We start from the raw sequence: 19,917 nt of genomic DNA, 5'->3' as shown, positions 1-19,917 counted from the left end.
AGAGCCCCGGAGGGTGCCTTCACTGCTCGTGACCAGATGAGGTAGCCACAGAACTGCGGATTAGGACTCTGCTCTCGCCCTGTGGTCTCCACAGTTAATTGCACAGCCACCTGCTTTTATTCTTTTCAGACCTGGAAAAGACAGCTTCCCCTCCAACTTCCTGGAAGTACAAGAGTCCTCTCAGGGGATGATCAGGCCCCCCTTCTAAGATTTGATTAGGCTTATCTTACACTATGCCCCCAGGGGACTTACCTCTCTGGCATGCAGAGCTTTTCTGTTCCCTTCTCAGGTTACCCTTTAAGCCATTCGGTGTCTCGGGTTTCTTCTGGGAGGGCTCCATCAGAGTCCACAACCTCTTTCTGGACTAAAGGTATCCAGGGGCGCCCTGGGCTTGGGTTCGCCTGGGCCCTCCCAGCTTCCCCAGAGGCATCTGGAGGGGCAACCAAATGCTGCAGTCCCTGGCCTTCGCAGCGATCCCAGACGAGCCCCCAGAGATGTAGTAGGTGAGAGAAGTCGGTGATAGTGTATTGAGGACGAGGGTGTGGGAATTCTCTGAGAAGGAAGATTTATTACAACTGGGCGCTCGGCAAACTCCTGTCCAAAAAACCGAGCCCTGCACCAGTCTTGTAGGTTGCTTTAGTACAGAGAGTATGGCGGTGTGGAGTCAGAAGCATTTGGCTTAAAAGAGTTAGGTTTTGGTTTCTCAGGCTTGGGAACTTTCTGGGAACTAGGCATGCTGGACTGGGTGGCGTGGTTATAAGAAGCAGGGCTGCAGTACTCGTTGGCATGCATACATGGCTTATGCTGGAATGTTAAATTTTATGAGATTACACACATAGCCCAAGTTATTCTTTTTTTTTTTTTTTTTTAAGATTTATTTTTATTTATTTAATTCCCCTCCCCTACCCCAGTTGTCTGTTTTCTGTGTCTTTTTGCTGCGTCTTGTTTCTTTGTCCGCTTCTGTTGTCGTCACCAGCACGGGAAGTGTGGGCGGCGCCATTCCTCAGCAGGCTGCTCCCTCCTTCACGCTGGACGGCTCTCCTTATAGGTGCACTCCTTGCGCTGGGGCTCCCCTACGCCGGGGACACCCCTGCATGGCACGGCCCTCCTTGCGCATCAGCACTGCGCATCGGCCAGCTCCACACGGGCCAAGGAGGCCCGGGGCTTGAACCGCGGGCCTCCCATGTGGTAGACAGACGCCCTAACCACTGGGCCAAAGTCCGTTTCCCCCAAGTTATTCTTGAATAAACACACAGCCCATATCATAATCAGGAACTAATTTGATTGCATTTAAAACTATGAGGCCCTGAGAGACTATACACTTCCCTCTCAGCGGTGGGGAAGAAAGGCAGGAGTCCAGAGAGAGCTTCCTCCAGACTTGGTCGTTCAAGAAAGAGCTGTTCTCAGGCCCTGCACAGCGAAGGCACTCAGCTTTCCAGAGTTTTAGCTGAAGGTAGAAACTGCACTGGAACAGAAGGTACAGGCTACTGGGGCTGGACATCCATCCCTCCTGCCTGACAGAAGAGAGAGATGCAGCCCATGAAGATGTGTTGGGGGTCTGCAGGGTATGCAGAGCCTTGTTCACACCAAGCCCTGAGTCCAAGGGCCTCCCCGCGGCCACCTGCCCGGTGGAGCCTAGACTCTCAGCCTGGCCCTGGGCTCACTCTAGCCTTATAAGCAGGGCGTTTGCGGAAGGTTGGTTTGCAAACTTTATCAGAGAGAGACCCACCTGCTGCCCGTCGGGCCCTATGAACCAATGCGTGAGGGCGCGCGGGCTCGAGTCAGCGAAACGCACGGCGCAGCCGCCACCACCAAACCGACATGTTGGAGCCAGCGCCGCCGCCTCCTTCCCGGCACCCTCCGACCGGGACTGAGAGGGGCCCGCCACTCCTCCGCCTCTGCGCCCGCCGCCCGCCCCGCCTGGGCCGCAGCCTCTTCCGCCCCAGCCCCTGCCCCAGCCCCTGCCCCAGCCCCAGCCCCGCCGCTCGCCGCCTCCGCGCTCTCCAGGCCCAGCCGGTTCCCCAGGCCCCGCGGGTCCCCCCGCCCCGCTCCTCCGCGGGCCCGCAGCGGCCGCCGCGCGAACAAGGACGCCGCCAGCGCCTTCGCCCGGGAGGTGAGGGGTGCGCGGGCCGCGGGCCGGGGCTGTGTCTCCCACCACGGGAGACTGAAGGCTTTGGGCGGGCGGGGGTGCTTCCTGCCCGAGCTCCCGGGCGGCGGGGTCTGAGCCGACCAGCCAGGGATCCCGGGCGAGGTCGCGGCGGTGGCCCCGGGCGCGGACCCCACCCGCCTCCCCAGCGCCCGCCCTGGTCCGCTCCGGCCCCTTGGGCGCGGGGTCCGCTAACGTCACCCCTGGAGGTCCCGAGGCTCCTGCTCGCTGCGCCCGGCCCGCGCTGGGCCCCGCGGCGCCGGAGCCAGCTTTGGGCTTAGGACGCGGCGCTGCTGGCGTGCGGGGGCGGGGGCGGGGGCGGGGGCGGGGGCGGGGGCGGGAAGCGGGAGCGTCTCGGGCGCTGGGCGGAGCGGGGCCTCGGGCCTCCGGTTGCTCTGGCCGCCGGCGGCGTCTGGACTCTGATCCCCGGGAAGGGAGTTGGAGAGTGTTCACCCTCTCCGCCGGGATTCGCACGCCTGGGAAACGGGGTTAGTAAGTGGACAAGGGGCGGCTTTTCCTTTAGAGTCGTGCCCTTAACCCTCTTACAGCTCTATGACCCAACGTAACCCCGAAAAAGTTGGATGGGAGAGAGGATATTTGCACTTCCTCAGTCCACTAGTAATCCAGCTTTGCCCTCCAGTCCGCCACCCTAGCACCCCCTCTCCAGGTCATTCATTCTGGGCTTCCACCTGAGGATACGTTTACGTGTGAAAAGCTCCCCAAACCCGGAAGGAAGCTATCTGCCGCCTTAAAGCTCTCCAGTTGCCTCTCAAATCATTCCAAGTGCTGGCCTTGTGTAGGGCCCCATCCTAGTTACCAGAATGGATTGGGGGACGGTGGGGGGTGGCTTGACCACTGGTGATTTATTAATAAAATACTGTTACTGGTGGAAACTATTGTCACGTGTTGAATTGGATTTTCTTCCACAAAAGATAAATCAAGTTTGAAAAAAATCTGATGTGATAGTTTAAGATGTCTTGATAACGTTATTGCAAAAACTTGCTGCATGCATCGCACAAGATTTTTGTAGTTTGGTTTATAAGAGTTATGATCAGTAACTCTTCTTTCCTTTTTCAGTGCCATAATTCGAGAGCCTCCAGTTATAGGGCATTGAAGACTGTTTACTGCCTTACAAATTATTTTAGAAATTATTTGTTTTCCATTAATGGGTACATAAACTATCGTAACTGCAGTAGTTGTAGCATGTATTAAACAATGTCTTGCAAAGTTAATTAGTGATGATTTTCAAAGTAACACAATAGTCAGAATTTGTGATAATACCCCAGCTATTTCAGGTTTGAAAGTTGGCTTTGTTGATGGATACTTGATTTGTTTCCAATGGTTGGCTATTATGAATAAAGCTGCTATGAACAGTCAAAAAAAAAAAAAAAAAAAGGAAAGTTGGCTTTGTTTTTTGAAGGTATGATTCATTGGAATATTCGCTCCAAGAGGCCAAAGAGCCCCCATCCCAGCAGGTGTGCGGCAAATACTTGTTTAATGAATGAGTATTAAATATGAATGCAGATCAATTTTTTTTTTTTACAAATTTGAAGTACATTTCCCTCCCAAAAGAAAACCTAATTATAGAATATTTTTAATGGCAAGTTTTAATAAACAAGAGGAGTTTTAGAGTACTCAATATAAAAAGTATTGAATTCTGATTTAGGCCTTATGGAATGACATTAAGCACATTAAGCAAAGCACCTTCTATTAACTCTGAAAATGTGTGATTCATCACTAGTTTTTACTTTGAAAAAGCAAAATTAGGAATGGTATTGACGTCTTGAAAAGGGGAAGTGGGATTTTATCATCTTAAAATATGGGGTGAGGGGGTGGGGGGTATATGGGGACATCATATTTTTTTAATGTAATATTTAAAAAAATAAAGACAAAAAATAATAAAAATACAATCAGAAATTTGCAGACCAAATGACTAATTGAGGATAATAAATTATTTTCATCTTGTACATGTGATAATGGGATTGTGATTGTTTTAGAGAAGCAAATTTAAATGTTTGACAATTAAAATATATCTGTAAAAAATGTGGAAAATGAAAAATTTCTTATTGTTGCTTTCATTTTGCTTCTTTAATAATTTTCATTATATTTCTTGGCCTTTTTATATGAACTGAAAATTGCATTATATTAGGTTGTGTCTCAATTCAGGCTGTCTTTTGCTAAATTTAAACTTTTTCTGGGGACAATAGTCTTACTTTAAAATCCATCTTCTTGATTTGTAGTGCTTAACTATTTCTTCCCATTCATGATACTGAAGTCAGAAGATGCTGGATTCCACTAGGTTCTTGGCTATGTCCTGTAAAGAATGTAAGAATATCCCTGTTTAGTTAGGCCAATAAAAAGTGTTTATTGAGAAATGAGAGAAAAGAACAGGAACCCATACCCAAGATGTGTATGCCTGCTCCTCCTGGCAAAGAGAAAGAATTTGGTTTGAGGGGCTGCTTTTATTAAACCATCGTTCTCCCCTCCCCTTTCCTAATGTTGGGGGGAAAACCCCAGCTTTTTGTTGTCCTGATTGGTTGCCCCACGTGTTAGCTCTCATGGGACTAATGATGAGACCTTTACTTAAGGGTTATCTGAGACCAATGGGGAGGCCTGTTTGGAATTATTGGGATTGAGGAAAAATGGTTGAAACTGATGAAATCCCAGCTTGACTAATATCTTGTTCTGGAAGATGTTGATTCTGGAAGAAATAAACTTAGTTTGAATTTTGAAGATAAATGGCCCCACTAAAAGGATAAAGAAGATGGTAAGTGGCCCAAAAAGGGGGCCAGCCGTGACATACTGGAGCACAGGAGTGAGAAAGGCAGGTGCCCCCAGAGGCTGTGTCCTGAAGTTGGTGGGCTTCATCTTGAGGTTTCGAATGCTGTCTAGGACTATTCCGGAGTGATTTATAATACATAGAAATGATCTTCCTTGAGAAAAGGCAGGGTCCTTCCTGTGCTGCCGTTAGCTTGTTTAGTGCTCTGCGACTTTGCAGCTCCACAGCAGCAAGAGAGTCTGTTTGCCGTCTGAGGGCTTCTAAGGCATGGCTCTTGGGTAACTCCGTGGAGCGGCAGTGTAGACCTGCTGGGTTTGATTTAAACTGCCAACTCCAGCTCCCACGGCAATGGTGATGCCTAGGACAGGCAGGAGGGCGATGGGAAGAGGCACTGCTCTTTCATTACTGTATGGTGAGGTTTTCAGAACCGTAGTAGATAGAGGGGTGATGTATGCTCGTGAGCAAAAGCCTGTCAAAGGGGAGGCGAGGAGAGGTGGCCTTGTCTCCACAGAGAAAGAAAATTCTGTCTTGATCGTTTAAAGTAGCAGCAAATGTGAGATTGGTTACTGGTGAACCAGTGAACTGGAGCCCTCTTCCGAGCGTGCAGTACCAGCTCTCTGGTTAACCTGCTAGCAGTCAGCTGACAAACACCTGCAGGGCCCTGGGCTACAAAACAGGATGCCGCTCTGTGTGTCCCTGACAAGGTTGGTTTCTCCTCCCAGGCCATGGGGGTCTAGTTTATGACAGGCCTACGGCCTCTTTGGTGGGGTGTCAGTGGTCAGCATAAGTTGGTTTTAGGAGCATAGAGTTTCTAGAGCTAGCACGGCATCCCCAGTGGCACTGGGCAGGGTTCAAGTCCTGCCTGTTCCTCCCCTAGGCCGCCAATCGTTAAGGTGGTCTTTGGTGCTTGTGAGCATTGTGGCGTTGATGGGTACTGGCTCAGGTAGACGTCTGGCCCCCAAACCTGAGGGGAGGCAATCAGCAAGCTTCAGTGTTTGACCAGCTGGGGGGCTACCCAGAAGGTGTGGTTACAAGAGGTAAAATCAAGTTGGCCCTGGGAAGGCAGGGAAGAGGAGTATTGGGAGGCATTGGAGTAGGTACAGATGGGGAAGGTGTTGTAGGTGCAGATGGGGAAGGTGTTGTAGGTGCAGATGGGGAAGGTGGTGTTGTAGGTGCAGATGGGGAAGGTATTGTAGGTGCAGATGGGGAAGGTGGTGGTGTAGGTGCAGATGGGGAAGGTGGTGTTGTAGGTGCAGATGGGGAAGGTGTTGTAGGTGCAGATGGGGAAGGTGGTGGTGTAGGTGCAGATGGGGAAGGTGGTGTAGGTACAGATGGGGAAGGTGTTGTAGGTGCAGATGGGGAAGGTGGTGTAGGTGCAGATGGGGAAGGTGGTGTTGTAGGTGCAGATGGGGAAGGTGGTGTAGGTGCAGATGGGGAAGGTGGTGTAGGTACAGATGGGGAAGGTGTTGTAGGTGCAGATGGGGAAGGTGGTGTAGGTGCAGATGGGGAAGGTGGTGTTGTAGGTGCAGATGGGGAAGGTGGTGGTGTAGGTGCAGATGGGGAAGATGGTGGTGTAGGTGAAGATGGGGAAGGTGTTGTAGGTGCGGATGGGGAAGGTGGTGTAGGTGCAGATGGGGAAGGTGGTGTAGGTGCAGATGGGGAAGGTGGTGTTGTAGGTGCAGATGGGGAAGGTGGTGTTGTAGGTGCAGATGGGGAAGGTGGTGGTGTAGGTGCAGATGGGGAAGGTGGTGTAGGTACAGATGGGGAAGGTGTTGTAGGTGCAGATGGGGAAGGTGGTGTAGGTGCAGATGGGGAAGGTGGTGTTGTAGGTGCAGATGGGGAAGGTGGTGTTGTAGGTGCAGATGGGGAAGGTGGTGTAGGTACAGATGAGGAAGGTAGTGTAGGTGCAGATGGGGAAGGTGGTGTAGGTGCAGATGGGGAAGGTGGTGTGGTAGGTGCAGATGGGGAAGGTGGTGTAGGTGCAGATGGGGAAGGTGGTGTTGTAGGTGCAGATGGGGAAGGTGTTGTAGGTGCAGATGGGGAAGGTGGTGTTGTAGGTGCAGATGGGGAAGGTGTTGTAGGTGCAGATGGGGAAGGTGGTGTAGGTACAGATGGGGAAGGTAGTGTGGTAGGTGCAGATGGGGAAGGTGTTGTAGATACAGATGGGGAAGGTGGTGGTGTAGGTGCAGATGGGGAAGGTGTTGTAGGTGCAGATGGGGAAGGTGGTGTTGTAGGTGCAGATGGGGAAGGTGTTGTAGATACAGATGGGGAAGGTGGTGTAGGTGCAGATGGGGAAGGTGGTGTTATAGGTGCAGATGGGGAAGGTGGTATAGGTGCAGATGGGGAAGATAGTGTGGTGTATAGGGGTTGGAACAGGGGGAGAGAGGTAGGTTCTAAGGTGATGCTGCCAGCTCAGAGTGTGGTGAGAAGCTGGTGGATAGGTGGTCGGTATTCTGCCTGTGCATGGGATGATATGGTGGCAGTGGGCAAGATGCAGTGCCAGTACAAAAAAGTCCACTCAGGAAAGTTCCTTGCGGTGTGATGATGCTAATCATAGGCAAATCTTACCAGAAAACCTTATGTCAGATTTTATAAAATACCTCTTTCTAGTAGTATTTGTCAGACTGATTTTTTGGGACTATATCTTTTGACTGTTTATCTCTTATGGAATATTAGAATTGATGTATAGAATCTGACCAGCTAGGTAAATCATGCACTCTATTTAATAGTACAATTATAAAAATGTGTTTTTATCAATTGTAACAAATGCACTAATGCAAGATATTAATATTAGGATGGTGCATGGAAATTCTATAAGTTATCCATGATAGTTCTTTAAATTCACAACTATTCTAAAAAACTAAAAAAAATTATGATTAAGGCCATTAAAATCAATCAAATTTGATATATGTGGCAATATGGATGAACCTTGAAGACATCATAGTGAGTGAAGTAAGCCAGACACAAAAGGACATGTATTCTCTAATCTCATTGAGCTGAAATTATTAGAAAGCAAACTTATAGAGTCAGTATCTGGAGAATACATTACCAGGGGACAGGTTGGGTATAGGAAATGGTTGTTAATTCTTGAATTACGGAGTTTCTATTTGGATTGATTGTAACATTTTGGTAATAGATGGAAGTGATGGAAGCACAACATTGCAAATGTCATCAAAGACACTAAAATATCCAAATATGGTTAAAAGTGGAAATTTAGACTGTATATATGGTAATACAACAAACTAAAAAAAAATGGAACTGCATTATATAAAAAGTGAATCCTAAGTTAAACCATGTACTATACTTCCTAGTAAAATTATAAAGATGTTCTTTCATCAGTTGTAACAAATATGCCACATAATGCAAGCTGTTACTATTAGGAAGGTATATGGGAATCCTGTATTTTATGCATGATGTTCTGTAAACCCACAACTTCTCTGATAAGACATATAAGTATGAATAGAAAGTAGGATAAACACATATGAAGATACTTCCTATTTTTGATGAGTTACACTCAGCTTATATTAATTTTATTATAAGTAGCTTATATTAATTTTATTTATTTACTTTGCCACAAAGCAATTTATATCCCAAATGTAAACAACACCCATTTATTATCCACCAGTTTCTGTGTATAAGAAGTCTGGGAGACCCTAACTGGGTCTTCTGCTTATGGTGTTACCAGGTAGAAATCAAGAAGTTCTTCCCTGTAACTTCTAGGGAAGTTCCAATGTGTCTGTTTTTATGCCAGTACCATGCTGTTTTTACCATTGTAGCTAAGTAATATGTTTTAAAGTCAGGAAGTGAGAGTCCTCCAGCTTCATTCTTTTTTTTTTTTCTTTAAGACATTTTTAGCTATTTGGGGCCCTTTACCCTTTCAAATTTGATAATTGGTCTTCCCATTTATGATAAAAAGGCTTTTGGAATTTTGGGGTATTGCATTGAGTAGAATTAATCAATTTGAGTAGAATTAACATCTTAATGATATTTAGTCTTCCAATTCATGAATCAGAATTTCTGTCCATTTATTTAAGTCTTCTTTGGTTTCTTTTAGCAATGTTCTCTAGTTTTCTGAATACAGGTTCTTTATGTCCTTGGTTAAGGTTATTCCTAAATATTTGATTGTTTTAGTTAGTATTTTAAATGGAATTTTTTTTCTGATTTCCTCCTCAGATTGCACATTAGTAGTATATAGAAATGCTTTTGATTTTTGCATATCAACCTTGTATCCCACCACTTTGCTGAACTCGTTTATTAATTCTCGTAGCTTTGTTGTGGATTTTTCAGGATTTTCCAGATATAGGCTCCTGTCATCAGCAAATAGTTATGTTTTACTTCTTCGTTTCCTATCTGAGTGCCTTTTATTTCTTTGTTTAGTTTAATTGCTCTAACTGTAATTTCTGGCACAATATTGAATAATAATGGTGACAGTGGTCATCCTTGTCTTATTCCTGATCTCAGTGGGAAAGCTTTCAGTGAATTGAGTACAATATTAGCTGTAGATTTTTCATATATGCACTTTATCATATTGAGAAAGCTTCCTTCTGTTTTTATATTTTGGAGTGTTTTTTTATTAAGAAAGGGTTCTGTATTTTTCCAGTGAATTTTCTGCATCAATCGAGAGGATCCTGTGATTTTTCTTCTTCATTTTGTCAATGTGGTGTATTACACTAATTGATTTTCTTGTGTTGAACCACCCTTGCAAACCAGGGGTAAAACCCACTTGATTGTGATGTATAATTCTTTCAGTGTGTTTTTGGATTTGGTATGCAAGTATTTTGTTGAGGATTTTTACATCTATATTCACTATAGAAATTGGTCTATAATTTTCTTTTTGTTACAGTATCTTTTTTTCCCCCCCAAGGCCACATAGAAGCCACTTTTATTTATTTATTTATTTATTTGTAAAGGAAATGACTACTGATATATTCTGGCCAAAATACAAGGCAGATGAGGATTGGCTCTATGCCAATCTTGTCTTCATAATTCTTATTGTGTTGTTTCTGTTTGTTCAGTGAATTTTTTTTAAATTGATTTTGTAAAAATATTACATTAAAAAAAATTATATGAGGTCCCATTCAACCCCACCACCCCCACCCCACCACTCCCCCCCCCCCCCCCCCAGCTACACTCACTCCCTTCATCATGACACATCCATTGCATTTGGTTAGTACATCTCTGGGCATCTCTGCACCTCATGGTCAATGGTCCACATCATGGCCCATACTCTCCCACATTCCATCCAGTGGGCCCTGTGAGGATTTACAATGTCCGGTGATTGCTCCAGAAGCACCATCCAGGGCAACTCCAAGTCCCAAAGGCACCTCCACATCTCATCTCTTCCTGCCATTCCCCATATCCATCAGCCACCATGTCCACTTTTCCCATTCCAATGCCACCTTTTCTCTGTCGGCCTTGGATTGGTTGTGTCTGTTGCACCTCTATGTCAGGAGGAGACTCAGATTCCACATGGATACTGGATGCAATCCTCCTGCTTTCAGTTGTAGGCCCTCTAGGCTCCATGGTGTGGTGGTTGTCCTTCTTCAACTCCATCTTGGCTGAGTGAGGTGAGTCCAATAAATCAGATTGTAGGAGCTGGAGTCTGTTGATGCTCAGGGCCTGGCTATCCTATTTTCAGTCCAGAGATTCAAATTCCCTAAATATATCTTAAACCCCAACACCAACTACAATTCCAGTAAAGTAGGATGAAAGTCTTATGAAAAGAGATCCCATCTGGGTCCAGTTCCATCACTCAGAAACACCAGCTCCAAAGAAGGGCCATCTGGCATGGCAGTGAACCCCGTCTGCCATGACCATAGAACCCGTGGGTCTTTTTAGCCCTCAAAGGAACCAACACCTGGGGATTGCATCCACTCCATCTGTCTCCCAGATTCTGCTCAGCTGTGCACAGGGGCAATCCTTCTGACAGCCTCCAGACTCTTTTTTAGAGACTCGTAGCCATATAAACTCATTTCTGCTTTCCATTTCCCCCTTACATTAGGTCAAACAGCATTTTAAAGTCATGTTATTATATGTAGACAGGGATATTCTGCTGATCCACATTGAACCTTTAATTCAAGGTCATTTTCTAGTTCCATCTTCAGCTGGTATTTGGTAGCGATCCCTTGGTGCCAGGGAGGCTCATCCCCGGGTGTCGTGTCCCACGCTGGGGGGAATGCACTGCATCTACATGCTAAGTTTGGCTTCGAGACTGGCCACATTTGAGTAACATGAAGGCTGTCAGGAGGAAATTCCCAGGCACAGTGCTGCTCTAGGCCTTGTTCTTATTTCAGGCATATAGGCTCACAAGCATAGTCATTAGTATCATGCTCTCCCTGTTGGACCCTCATTCCTTCCTGGTCCTTACCGTTGTACCTGGGGGATTGCCGCTGTTCCCCTAGGGACCACAACAGAGCACCTCCAGCCAGGAACTCAGTACCCCCCCAGCTGTAGTTTTTAATTGTTGCCACTATGAGTATATTCAAACATTACCATGCACCCTGGACATGTGCCCTGTACAGCTCCCTGTCAGCCATATATCACCTGTCGATAGTATCCTATACCAGTATTCCTCTGCTGCCATTGTTGAACCACTCTGTGATCCAAAACTTCCTGAAAATTGAAGCCCAATATAATGTCAGTTTCCCTTACTAGTAAGATGGCATATAGTGATGGGTTTAAAGGTTAGATATAGAATACGTGTTGACTTGGAAAAATTCTACATCCTATCTTTTTCTTTTTTTTTTTTTCCCCTAATTATTGAACTTCTCTTCACAAGGGCCCTAGTCCACAGTAATTCATATATACAATATACAGTACTCCCCCACATCTACCATTAAACCTTTTCCCTTCCACAGCAATATTCTTTTTTTTTTCCCAGAGAGAGCAGAGTGGCTTTATTATTATCAGACAAAGTACATTTTAAGTCAAAAAAGATGACAAGATGCAAAGAGGGCTTTGATATATTGATAAAAGGTTCATTCTAGCAAGAAGATAAAATGATTATAAACACATATGCACATCACAACAGAACCCCAAAATATAATTAAGAAAATTTACAGAAATTAAGGAGAAATAGATTGTTCTACAATAATAGTTGAAGACATCAAAGCATACTTATTCCTGATAATTGATAAAACATCTAAACCAGAGATTAATAAAGAAATGGAGGCCCTGAACAACACTATTACCTAGTTAGACCAAATGGATATACATAGAGCACTCCACTCAACATTCTTAAGTACACACAGATCATTTTCTGAGATAAATCATATATCAGGCTACAACACTTTTTATTAAATATTAAAATATTGAAATCACACAAAGTATCTTCTTGGACCATGATGGAATAAATACAAATAAATAACAGAAGAAAATGTGAAAAATAAACACAACTTACCAAAACTCATCTATTGCAGTGAAAGCAGTGCTTAGAGGGAAATTTATAGCTCTAAATACCTACATTTTTTTAAAAAAACCACAAATCAATAGCCTAAGTTCAAAATGAGAAAGGCAAACTGAACTCAAAATTAATAGAAGGAAAGAAATAATAAAGATCGGAGCAGAGATAAATGAAATAGAGAATGGAAAAACAATAGAGAGACTCAAGAAAACTGGAAGTTGGTTTTATTCAAGGAAATAAAAAATCCTTTAGTAAGACTAACAAAGAAAAAGAGAGAGGATACCAATAACTAAAATCAGGAATGAAATGGGAGACATTACTACCAACTTTATAGAAATAAAAAATATTATAAGAGGGTACTATGAGTAATTACATGCCCACAAATTAGAAAACCTAGATGAAATGGACAAATTCCTAGAAATATATGTTACCTAATCTGATGCAAAAAGCAATAGAAAGTCTAAGCAAACCTAAAACAAGAAAAGAGATTGATTCGGTTATCAATATCCTCCCACAAATAAAAGGTCTAGAACCAGATGATTTCACCAGTGAATTTTATCAAACATTTAAAGTAAATTTTTAAAAAATTTATTTATTTTTTTTATTGACTTTGTAATAATATTACATTAAAAATATATATGTGAGGTCCCATTCAACCCCACCCCCCCACCCCACCTCTCCCCCCCCCAGCAACACTCATTCCCATCATCATGACACATCCATTGGATTTGGTAAGTACATCTTTGGGCACCTCTGCACCTCATAGTCAATGGTCCACATCATGGCCCATACTCCTCCATTCCATCCAGTGGGCCCTGTGAGGATTTACAATGTCCGGTGATTGCCTCTGAAGCACCATCCAGGGCAGCTCCATGTCCACTTTTCCCAATCCAATGCCACCTCTTCTATGTGGACATTGGATTGGTTGTGTCCATTGCACCTCTACGTCAAGAGGAGGCTCAGATTCCACATGGATGCTGGATGCAGTCCTCCCACTTTCAGTTGTAATCACTCTAGGCTCCATTGTGTGGTGGTTGTCCTTCTCCAACTCCATCTTAGCTGAGTGTGGTAAGTCCAATAAATCAGACTGTAGGTGCTGGAGTCTGTTGAGGCTCAGGACCTGGCTATCACATTGTCAGTCCAGAGATTCAAATCCCCTAAATATATCTTAAACCCCAACATTAACTGCACCTCCAGCACATTAGCATGAAAGTCTTATGAAGGAAGATCCCATCTGAGTCCAGACTCATCACACATAAACACCATTTCCAAAGAGGGGCCATCTGACCTGGTAGTTAACCCCATCGGCCATGACCATAACTCCCATGGGTCTCTTTAGCCCTCAAAGGAACCAATATCTGGGGGTTGTATCTGCTTTATCTGTCTCTCTGACTCTGCTCAGTTGTGCATGAGGGCAATCCTTCTGCCAGCCTCCAGACTCTTTTTTAGAAACTCGTAGCCATATAAACTCATTTCTCCTTTCCATTTCCCCCTTACTTTAGGTCAAACAGCATTTTAAAGTCATGTTATTTTATGTAGACAGGGATATTCTGCTGATCCGCATTGAACCTTCCGTATAAGGTCATTTTCCAGTTGCATCATCAGTTGGTAGTTGATAGTGGTCCCTCGGTGCCAGGGAGGCTCATCCCCGGGTGTCATGTCCCACGCTGGGGGGAAGGCATTGCATTTACATGCTGAGTTTGGCTTCGAGACTGGCCACATTTGAGTAACATGAAGGCTGACAGGAGGAAATTCCCAGGCACGATGTTGCTCTAGGCCTTGTTCTTATTTTAGGCTTATCAGCTCACAAGCATAGTCATTAGCATCAGGGGCTCACTGTTGAACCCTCACTCCCTCCCGGTCCCCACCGCTGTACCTGGGAGACTGTCACTGCTCCCCTAGGGACCATGACAGAGCACCACTGGCCAGGAACCCAGTACCCCCCCTGCTGTGGTTTTTAATTGTTGCCACTATAAGTATATCCAAACATTACCATGCACCCTGGACATATGTTCTGTACAGCTCCCTGTCAGCCATATATCACCTGTCATTGGTATCCCATACCAGTATCCCTCCATTGCCATTGTTGAAACACTCTGTGATCCAGAACTCCCCGAAATTTGAAGCCCAATATAATGTCATGGTCCCTTACTAGGGAATGGCATATAGCGATGGGTTTAAAGGTTCGATAAAGAACTTGGATAAAGTTAGATAAAGAACTTAGCTAAAGAATGTTGACTTGAAAAAATTCTACATCCTATCTTTTTCTTTTTTTTTTTTTTTTCCCCCTAATTATTCAGCTTCTCTTCACAGGAGTCCTAGACCACAGCAATGCATATATATAATATACTGCACTCCCATACATCCACCACAAAACTTTTTTCCTTCCACAGCGATACTCTTACACCCTATTCACATCATATTTACTTAACGTGATGTACAGAGTCTGAGACATTAGCTTTCTAACAAGGTGACATATGTGCTTACATTATGGTGCATACTTTAGGATACACAGTTTTTTACATTCTTAGTTATCCTATGTTTTACATTATGGTTTACATTATCAGTCTGTCATCTCCTATATTTTATGGTGTAATATTACATGTTTTATATCCATCCTTGTGTACTCTCAAGAAACTCCTCTCTTACCCCCCATTTACCTTGGTTCCACACATTTAATGTCCATTTTCCCTTCCACCTTGGTGCCCACAGTGACAGCCAACCTCTGTTTCCTGAGGAGCCACTTCCAGAGATAGATGGACTAGTGTTCAGGGCCTAACTTGCTCAACTGCCCCAATGCCCTGGGAGCCACCCTTTCTCTCGAGGGATACAGTTCCCTCTATTTGATGGCATTAGTCCTCCCCAGGATGTGGGTACACCCCCACTCTCACTACTTGGGTTTCTACCCCATGGTGTCACCCACTCTGGCAGAATGAGCATTTAGACATTCCCCAGGAGCCCGTCCTGCATCAGACCCTCCCCTCCGAGCATTCTAAACAGGTAACCCTCTTTATTATATTTTGATATGATTTTCTCGGCATTTTACTCTCCACCAACACCTGACCCTCTCCTGTGTTCGTATGCTACCCCTCCCTCCCCCCACTTTTGGGCAATGTTACCCATCCGTCCCTCCCCAGCCACCCTCAAACCCGCAAAGCCCCAACCAAAGGCAACCCCTTGCCCCCCTTTTATCTCTTCTTTGTGTTCATACTTACCACCATCTCGTCTTAAATTCCACCCCTGCAGACATCGGCTCATATCCTTCCTCCACCCTCCGATTTCCTATAAGCCTATCGTTCAGTCTCTTGCTATCTAGGGCAGCTTGTTTATTTCATATCATTGAGGTCATGTAGTATTTGTCCTTCAATGTCTGGGTTGCTTCACTCAACATAAGGTTCTCAAGATTCATCCATGTTATCACATGTGTTTGTAGTGTGTTTGTTCTTACAGCCGAGAAGTATTCCATTGTGTGTATATACCACATTTTATTGATCCACTCATCTGTTGATGGGCATTTGGGTTGATTCCAACTTTTGGCAATAGTGAACAATGCTGCTATGAACATTGGTGTACATATATCGGTTTGTGTCCTTGTTTTCAGTTCTGCTGGGTATATACCCATCAGTGGTGTTGCTGGGTCATATGGCAAATCTATGGCTAGTTTTTTGAGAAACCGCCATACTGTCCTCCAGAATGGTTGGATCCTTCTGCATTCCCACCAGCAATGGATGAGTGTTCCCCTTCCTTCACATCCTCTCCAGCACTTGTATTCTTCTGTTTTTTTCATAGCTGCCAATCTTATGGGTGTAAGATGGTATCTCATTGTAGTTTTGATTTGCATTTCCCTGATAGCTAGAGATTTGGAACATTTTTTCATGTGCTTTTTTGCCATTTGTATTTCTTCTTTGGAGAAGTGTCTGTTTAAATCTTTTTCCCATTTTTTAAATGGGTTGTTTATCTTTTTATTTTCAAGATATAGGAGTTCTTTATATATGCAAGTTATAAGTTTCTTATCAGATATATGGTTGCCAAATATTTTCTCTCACTGTGTGGGCTCCCTTTTTACTTTCTTGACAAACTCCTTTGAGGTGCAAAAGGCTTTAATTTTGAGGAAGTCCCATTTATCTATTAGTTCTTTTGCTGCTCGTGCTTTTGGTGAGATATTCATAAATCCATTTGCTATTACAAGGTCCTGTAGATGTTTCCCTACACTGCTTTCTAAGGTTTTTATGGTCTTGGCTCTTATATTTAGGTCTTTGATCCATCTTGAGTTGATCTTTGTATAAGGTGTGAGATGGTAATCCTCTTTCATTCTTCTACATATGGCTATCCAGTTCTCCAGACACCATTTGTTGAATAGGCCACTCTCTTCCAGTTGAGAGGGTTTGGTGGCTTTATCGAATATTATGTGGCTGTATATGTGAGGTTCTATATCAGAGCTTTCAATTCGATTCCATTGGTCTGTGTGTCTCTCCTTATGCCAATACCATGCTGTTTTCACCACCGTAGCTTTGTAGTATGTTTTGAAGTCAGGTAGTGTGATTCCTCCAATTTCGTTTTTCTTTTTCAGTATGTCTTTGGCTATTTGGGGTCTCTTTCCTTTCCAAATAAATTTCATAGTTAGTTTTTCTAGTTCCTTAAAGAAGGCTGCGTTGATTTTTATTGGGATTGCATTGAATGTGTAGATCAGTTTTGGTAGGATAGACATCTTAAAAATGTTCAGTCTTCCTATCCATGAACAAGGAATAGTCTTCCATTTATTCAGGTCTTCTTTGATTTCCTTGAACAATCTTGTATAGTTCTCAGTATATAAGTTCTTTACCTCTTTAGTTAAATTTATTCCTAAGTATTTGATTTTTTTATTTACTATTGTGAATGGGATTTGTTTCTTGATTTCCTCCTGATCTTGCTCATTATTGGTGTACAGAAATGCTACTGATTTTTGCGCATTGATCTTATAACCTGCGACTTTACTAAACTCATTTATGAGTTCTAGAATCTTCGTTGTAGATCTTTCAGGGTTTTCTATGTATAGGATCATGTCATCTGCAAATAATGAAATTTTGACTTCTTCCTTTCCAATTTGAATGCCTTTTATTTCTGGTTCTTGCCTCAGTGCCCGAGCAAGTACATCTAAGACAATGTTAAATAGGAGCGGAGACAGTGGGCATCCTTGTCTTGTTCCTGAGTTTAGAGGGAAGGAGTTTAGGATTTCTCCATTGTAAACAATATTGGCTTTAGGTTTTTCATATATACTCTTTATCATGTTCAAAAAATTTCCTTGTATTCCAATCTTTTGGAATGTTTTTATCAAGAAAGGGTGCTGTATTTTGTCAAATGCTTTTTCTGCATCAATAGATATAATCATGTGATTTTTTTCCTTCAATCTGTTTATATGGTGTATTACATTGATTGATTTTCTTATGTTGAACCATCCTTGCATATCTGGGATGAATCCCACTTGGTCGTGGTGTATAATTTGTTTAATGTGTTGTTGAATACGATTAGCAAGTATTTTGTTAAGTATTTTTGCGTCTAGGTTCATTAGAGAAATTGGTCTGTAATTTTCCTTTCTTGTGATGTCTTTGTTTGGCTTTGGTACTAGGGTAATGTTACCATCATAGAAGGAGTTGGGTAGTGTTCTTTCTGTTTCGATTTTTTGGAATAGTTTCAGCAGGATTGGTGTCAGTTCTTTCCGGAATGTTTTGTAGAATTCACCTGTGAAGCCATCTGGCCCTGGGCTCTTCTTAGTTGGGAGATTTTTAATAACTGATTCTATCTCTCTGCTTGTGATTGGTTTGTTAAGATCATCAATTTCTTCTTTTGTCAATATGGGCTGCTTATGTGTTTCTAGGAATTTGTCCATTTCCTCTAGATTGTCATTTTTGTTGGAATATAGTTTTTCAAAATATCCTCTTATGATAGTCTTTATTTCTGTGGGGTCAGTGGTGATATTGCCTTTCTCATTTCTTATTTTGTGTATTTGCATCTTCTCTCTTTTTTTCTTTGTTAGTGTTGCTAAAGGTTTGTCAATTTTGTTAATCTTCTCAAAAAACCAGCTCTTGGTCTTGTTTATCTGTTCAAGTGCTTTCTTATTTTCTATTTCATTTAGTTCTGCTCTTATCTTTGTTATGTCCTTCCTTCTTCTTCCTGTTGGGTTACTTCATTGTTGTTTTTCTAAGTCCTTCAAATGTGCAGTTAGTTCTTCAATTTTTGCTCTTTCTTCTTTTTTGATATCTGAATTTATGGCTATAAACTTCCTTCTCAGTACTGCTTTTGCTGCATCCCATAAATTTTGGTATGTTGTGTTATCATTATCATTTGTTTCAAGGTAGTCATTGATTTCTTTTGAGATTTCCTCTTTGACCCACTGTTTTTCTAAGAGTGTGCTGTTTAATTTCCAAATCGTGGTGTGAAATCTGGGCTTCTGTCCCTTGCAAATCTCCAGCTTGACTCCACTGTGGTCAGAGATAATGTTTTGTATGATTTCGATCTTTCTGAATTCGTTCAGCCTTTCTTTGTGGCCTAGCATATGATCTGTCTTGGAGAATGATCCATGTGCTCTTGAGAAAAATGTATATCCTGCTGTGTTTGGGTGTAGCGATCTATATATGTCCAGCTCCTCTAATATACTATTCAGATGTTTTGTTTCTTTGGTGATTCTCTTTTGAGATGTTCTGTCCAGAGTTGATAGTGGCGTATTAAAATCCCCCACTATAATTGTAGATGTATCTATTCTTTCACTTAGTTTTTCCAGCATTTGCCTGACATATTTAGAGGCACCCTTGTTAGGGGCATAGATATTTATGATTGTTCGATCTTCTTGACAGATTTTCCCTTTCACTAAAATGTAGTATCCTTCTTTGTCTCTCACAATTGTTTCACATTTAAAGTCTATTTTGTCTGATATTAATATAGCTACTCCTGCCTTTTTTTGGTTATTGTTAGCTTGTATGATTGTTTTCTAGCCATTCACTTTCAATCTCCATGCGTCTCTGGGTCTAAGATGTGTCTCTTGTAGACAGCATATGGATGGGTCATATTTCCTTATCCAATGTCCCAGTCTGAATCTTTTGATAGGTGAGTTTAATCCGTTGACATTCAGTGTTATTACTTTCAAGGAATTATTTGTGTTAGCCATATTTTGATTGGATTTGTGTTTGTCATATTTTGTTTGTATATTTTTTTTGTCTTTTTTGTTGTTGTTGTTGGTCTTATACTCTCCTCCAACTCTGCCTTTCCGTTTTTTTCCTTTCTTCCTGCAGAACTCCCTTTAGAATTTCTTGAAGGGGAGGTTTCTTGTTGGTATACTCTTTCAGTTTCTATTTGTCTGCGAATATTTTGAACTCTCCATCATGTTTGAATGCTAGTTTAGCTGGATAGAGTATTCTTGGTTGGAAATTTTTTTCCTTTAGTACCTTGACTATATCATACCACTGCCTTCTTGTCTCCATGGTTTCAGATGAGAAATCAGCACTTAATCTAATGGAGCTTCCCTTGTATGTGATGGTTTTCTTTTCTCTTGCTGCTTTTAGGATTTTCTCTTTGTCTTGAGCATTGGATAATTTGACAAGTATATGTCTTGGGGTG

At 43.0% G+C, this 19,917-nt stretch overlaps 1 protein-coding gene across 6 annotated transcripts in view; it reads left to right on the top strand.

The window, feature by feature from the left end:
- Positions 1–1,786: 1,786 nt before the first annotated feature.
- Positions 1,787–19,917, top strand: part of LOC101421435 (zinc finger protein 596-like) — a 50,428-nt gene continuing 32,297 nt past the window's right edge. For 2 of the 6 annotated variants that reach the window (XM_058296730.2, XM_071215069.1), the window contains exon 1: positions 1,787–2,113. The gene's annotated coding sequence lies outside the window, so the exon portion shown is untranslated. Of the gene's footprint in view, positions 2,114–2,509; positions 2,635–19,917 lie in introns of those variants that run through there. The other 4 variants (XM_058296731.2, XM_071215070.1, XM_071215068.1 and 1 more) reach the window with 3 other exon arrangements.

The sequence above is a fragment of the Dasypus novemcinctus genome, chromosome 5, assembly GCF_030445035.2.
Source record: "Dasypus novemcinctus isolate mDasNov1 chromosome 5, mDasNov1.1.hap2, whole genome shotgun sequence".
In the NCBI taxonomy this organism is placed as follows: domain Eukaryota; kingdom Metazoa; phylum Chordata; class Mammalia; order Cingulata; family Dasypodidae; genus Dasypus; species Dasypus novemcinctus.
This window is presented reverse-complemented; position numbering and strand designations above follow the sequence as displayed.